The sequence below is a fragment of the Phoxinus phoxinus genome (assembly GCF_949152265.1).
Source record: "Phoxinus phoxinus genome assembly, chromosome: 2".
Classification (NCBI taxonomy): Eukaryota; Metazoa; Chordata; class Actinopteri; order Cypriniformes; family Leuciscidae; genus Phoxinus; species Phoxinus phoxinus.
The window spans coordinates 14,161,424-14,167,672 of NC_136877.1; positions in this window are offsets into that span (position 1 = coordinate 14,161,424).

Consider the following 6,249-nt stretch of genomic DNA (forward strand, 5'->3'; position numbering starts at 1 on the left):
AGACTGAACAAGTAATATGCATGCGCATGATGTCACTGGTTTCACAATTTTTGCATTTTGTAGTTTACATGGAGACAATAACGGTCTCGATTTCCAAAAAAATGTCTAATGGCAAAATCTATAATGCTGTGAAATTGAGACAGTTTTACCAATCGCACTGAGATATTTAAAGTGGTACCAAACATGAGTGGTGAAAAACGTCTCGGTTACGTATGTATCTCTCGTTCCCTCAAGGAGGGAACCAGAGACGTTACGTTGACGTGCCGACGTAATTGAGATCGCCTTGAGAGACCAATCTACTTTGAGAGTATTAAAATGAGCCAATGCACATTGGCATGCGATAATTGCATCAGCTGCTCTGCTTGCAGCACGAGCATATAACGAGCAGAAGGTGTGTCGCATATTTGTTTTACGCTGAGGAGTCGAGAAGTGTTCGGCCGTACTGCGATGGTCAGCAACAGGACGTAATGTCTCCCATTCCCTACTTCAGGGAACGAGGGTTAAATACATAACAGAGACGTTCCCTTTCAGTTGGTCACGTTCTACATTACGTCGACATAGCACAGGTTACATAAGCTTACGAGTAATAGGCCTGGTGCGGACACTCCGCCGCGTCTGACTGCCGAGGGGTGTGGAGGAACACTACAGGGTTTGCCTAAGTGGGGTACCCGACTGGAGGAGAAAGCGCATGTATCCACTGCATGTGGAGGGGAGTGGTGCAGCAAGCCGACACTAGAGCGGGAACTTCCGTGTTACTGGCTGGTTGAAGCGAGCACACAGGAAGAAACCAGCTCAACACGTAGGCTATAAAACCTAGCAAACGTGTTAGGTGTCGCCCAGCCCGCAGCTCTACAGATATCTGTCAGCGAGGTGCCGTGTGCCAGTGCCCCGGAAGAAGTGACACTCCTAGTGAAGTGGGCTCTCGACCTGAGCAGGCAGGGCACGCCTTTGGCTTCGTAAGCTAAGGCAATTGGATCCACTATCCAGTGGGCCATCCTCTGCTTGGAGACAGCCTTTCCCTTCTGCTGGCCTTCCTAACAGACAAAGAGCTAGTCTAAGGTCCTGAGGCTTTGCGTTCTGTCCACGTATAGGTGCAGAGCGCGAACGGGACAGAGAAAAGTCAGAAAAAAAGAAAAGCAGAGAAAAGCAGGCCAGGAATATGAATGGCACGAAACAACCTCAGATGCTTCAGACTCCATAGGAGGAGATGGTGGACGAAATGCTTCCATACTGCAAAAAGTTCTTCACACACATCCAGGAAGGCACGGAGGGCGGGGCAAGGCGATGGCGCGTCACACTGCGCCCCCAGCGTAACCCGGGCAAGCATGGCTGTCAAGTCTGAATCTGATTCAGCATGAGCCATATAGTGGGAGCTCAGCATCATCTTCAATTCCTGAGCGTAACAGCCCTCTCTCTGATGCAGCGATCAACATCTAATCCTCCCCTGGAGCCCTGAATGAAATGCTAGGTCCATCATGAGAATGACCAGCAATCTCATCTAGAAGCTGCCAGGCAAGCGAGACAATGAATGTGGCCATCAACTCGACAGCACACGGCTCGCTGATCGCTTAAGCCTTAATGAGAAAGGCAAGAAGAACAACGTGCTGACATGGTCATGTTCTCATAAGAGAATATAACCACCCACAAACACAGTCTCAACATGTTTGCGATGCAATAGAGGAGTGAGGGGCCTCCGGTCACCCTGGCTATACGCAGAAGTAGCCCTTTTCTGGTGCACGAGAAGAATAACTAGATCGGGGCATAGCTGGGGGGACTCCACCACTTTTGAGGCACTTGAGTCTCGACCGCAAATCTAGAGCGCCAAACGGGTTTTACGTGACAACCTGCGCTGTCAGCTGGCACGCTGAATGCTTACACCATAATGAGAAAGGCAAGACGAACAACATGCCGATGTGGTCATGCTCTCAACAGGGAACATGAACCACCCACGAGCGCAGTTTCTGGAAGCTTAAGCCCAGGCAAGTGAAACAGTGATCGTGGCCATCATATGAGGATAGGAAACGACCGCATCCAGAAACACACCGTTTGAATGACGTCTTGAAAAAGACGCAGCGTTAAACCGTGTATGCTCTTTCAGGAAAAACTGCTCTCTCTGGTGCTGAAGCATCCAGGGATGGTTGCGGCTACACAAACATTCTCATTGAAGGCGCAACATTCTGAGCTGTGAAAACAGACGTTTTGTGAGATCGCGGCCAGCGCTGTAGCGCCAAAACCAACTTTGAAGAGGCGTTCTCCTGAATAACCACTCGGCTCCTAAGCGAAAAGCAAATATGCGACGCACCTTCTGCAATTATCACATGCCAATGTGCATTGGCTCGTTTTAATACTCTCGAAATAGATTGGTCTCTCAAGGTTATCCCAATTAGGTCGGCAGGTCGACGTAACATCGAACGTGACAGACTGAAAGGGAACTATATGTTATAAAGACTTTCTTAGTGAACTTTCAGTGACTTGAGCCAAGAGAAAATGAAAGGATGTAGGGAGAGGGTGGCTCATAGATGAAGGAGAAGATAAGTTTGGGCAAGGTGGTGTCCTATGCTCTTACTTTGATATCCTCTCTCCAGATGAGTGGGTTTGTTTTATTACATGCTGTTTTTTTTTGTTTTTTTGTTTTTTTTTGTTCTGTCTTATCAGGAATTTCAGTCTTACAAGTTATATACACAGACACATAATCTCAGCACCACTACTGTCCTAATTTGCAACTACACATTTTTCATTCTGTCTCTTAATACAATTACAGTTACTGTCATACATAAAAATATAATTACTTATGCAACGAGGAGCCATTCACATGTTCAAAAACAGCTGGTCAACGTGTTTTCAAAGTTAATTTTAACTTTACTTGATGTCTTAAAAATGCTGCGCTCATAGCGCAAGATGCTGAAAAAACAGCAAATGTGGTCACATTGGAGATTTTTTTCCAAAGACTAACTGGAAAATTATGTGTCGAGGTCATTTCATACTCTTTGCACATGAGGAGGAAAGAGCACATTGATTCAGTCACAAACTGATTCGGTTTCTTTTTTGATGATCAAATACTGAAGAAACGACAACTACTGAAGAGAGAAAGACCTTTATCTGCCCCTGAATCACGTCAGTATACACGGAGCTAGGGATGGCCCGATACCACTTTTTCCAGGCCGAGTCCGATACCGATACTTTCATTTTTGGTACTCGCCGATACCGATACCCTAACCGATACCTGTATTTTTATTTTCAATTAATTTAATTCATGCATTTGTCATTTTTAAATGAATTGGTAGAGAAACCAAAAGAATGTCAAATCATATTTGTTTATTAAATGTAAACTTAATTTGTTCATCAAATATATTTAATGCACTGCATATTCATTACTGTATAAATTAAATATAGATGGATCTTTTTGTGAAGTTACAAAAAAAGGTAGCCTATTTAGTCAAGAGTTGCCCCTTTAAGACCGAACGCACGGATCCCATTTGAATTATACTGTCTACGTTCACTTGACATATAATATACTTTGTTTACTAGGATACTCGCCAAGACGGGCGTTTTTACATAGTTTTGTGTGAATTCATCCGTACAAGCGCAATAGTGAAAGAATTCCACTCAGTGTTCGCGCGCGGCGATGGTTTTCGGGGCGCGCGCTTTGGATGTTTGAAGTTCATGTAACTTCTTGACCTGCAAATGTCCTGTAATAATGTTGTTAAACATAAATAAGGTAACAGTTCATGTTTTACTTACATATACGATTTAGTTTTAATCCAAATATACGTGCCGAGTGAACGATCAGCAATCCAGAGCATTCAACATAAGTGCGCTCTCTCTCTCTCTCTCTCTCTCTCTCTCTCTCTCTCTCTCTCTCTCTCTCTCTCTCTCTCTCTCTCTGGTCAGTTAATGTTAATAATAAGCTACATGCCTCGTTTTACTTTCTTTGCCATTGATATCCGACTGAACTACAAACTTTCCACTGACGTCTGATGCGCTCGACCAGCTCGCGCTTCGGTGCCGCGGCGCGCTCAATCCACTGCGCGTTTTTCTCTTATCAGCTCGCGCACCACAGCTATATAGGCGTTACTATATTTTGTTTAATATTTCACTAATATGATACATTTACTTCATAGACAGCCTTCTTTTTTATCCCCATTATACTTTCTGTTGTCAGTGCTTCTTTGTCTGGACACAAACACTGTACACACGCTGCTTGGTATCGGTTGTTGGTATCGGGGCGCTTTTACGAGTACGAGTACGAGTACATGAGCTCAGTATCGGGCCGATACCCGATACTGGTATCGGTATCGGGCCATCCCTACACGGAGCTCTAAGCAGACAGACAAATTTCACACTCTCGTCTGCGATAGAGTGATCAGAATAACCAAGACAACTTTAACAGCTGAAATAGAACGAGTGAATCTTTAATGAGAGCACATTCATAATGCATCAAAAGTTAAAAGCGCAGATATCGCTTTTTTGTACATGCTTGTGGGATTTCTAAATGCATACAAAGAATTTTCGCATGTGATTTTTATTTTACATGTGCAGAAATATACATCTGAAGAGAGTCACACTATGGCACAGACTCAGTAGAGGTAGTCAGAGAGACGTCTGGACCCAGGCACACATTAGTGCAGGAGAACACGTGAAACCCGCCCTGCGATTCAGGAACACAGCTAATTAATTACAGTTCAGCGAGTGTTCATGACAGGGCAATTAGAGAGAATAAGACATCAAGCACCACAAAATTAATCGGGTTGTAATGGCAAATTACTAGCGCGGTGTCTGTAGAACTAGAGCATTTCAGGAGGCAGCAGAATTGAGCGAAGCAAAGACTAACAAAACAGGCACGTTATATAAGGTGATTTTATACATGCTGTCAGGTATGCATGTGTATAAGTGTTTATTAATGACCTAGTGCAATTTCAAGCCAAAATAATTTTGAAACCATTGGAGCACATACAAAGGGAACCACGCTGAGACGAGGGATGACTGAAAGACAGCTTAGATGACTGGCGATCAACTTGGATGAGGTAACAACAGTTGCTAGCAAGGTAGTCAGGAACGTGCAGCAGGTAAGCAGCAAGGTAAATAGTCTGTAGCATCAGATGAGGTCAGACAATGACTGAGGGAGTGTGTAAGCTCTAAAGTGCTGGTGATGAGGGCTAGATGAGTTCCAGTGGCCTGTTGCACAAAACCGGTTTCAGTTTCTACCCAGGTAAGTTCAAAATTAGTTTGAGCAAACTGTTTTTTGGGCTCAAGAAGACGGATTGGTTTTTAGCGGGGGTTTTTTTCTATGGTAACTTACGCTACACGGGTAACTTGCTCTGGAGCAGGTTTTATTATAATAAAATCCACACACTGTAAAAAACACAACTTGGAAAAAGTAGAAATGACTGATTTTGTTGTGTTGGTTCATTGTAAATTGTCGTTACATTGTAAAAATCTCGTACAAAAAAAAAATAGTACTAATTTCCCCTAGCTTTTTCTTGTTGACTCAACTTTTGTAAATAACAGTTATACAAACTGAAAATAAGTTGTCTGTGACACAAAACAGCGTTTAGTTGAGTCAACTTGACATTATTTGTTTTCTGGAAAGATGCAACAATTCTGTAACAAATCTTTTGTAGTTGAACAATTTTAATTCAAATTAATACCATTAACTGTATTAATGTACTAATTTTGTAGTTGAGGATTTTAATCGCAAACTCTGGATTAACCCTGAGTTGACAGAAAACGTTTATACTGAGCGTTGTGAGCCCGTTGAACCTGATCTAAACCAGGTTGGATTTATATGGACTTGTCAGCTGCAAACCTACTCTGAACTGCAACATTTAATGTGATGGAATAGATTTAAATTTAATGCTTTAAACAATACTTTTCACAATTGTTTTATCTCGATAGCTGTAATAGTAAAAATGTAGTTATAGTTTTCGAGAGAGTTCCACGTGTAATGCTAGCTATTTCATATGCAAACATGTAAGCCAATCACAGCAGTGGGCATTTACACTGAAGTCTCACAGCAGACACGTCCCCTTAAAACAGAGCGTTCAAATCAGAGGCTAAAATCAGGTTAGGAAAAATGGCTTTTATTTCTAAATTATGACAATTTTACACACACACACACGCACACGCGCACACACACACACACACACACACACACACACACACACACACACACACACACACACACACACACACACACACACACACACACACACACAGCAGTGGTGTAGTATCAAATAAGACATTACAGTT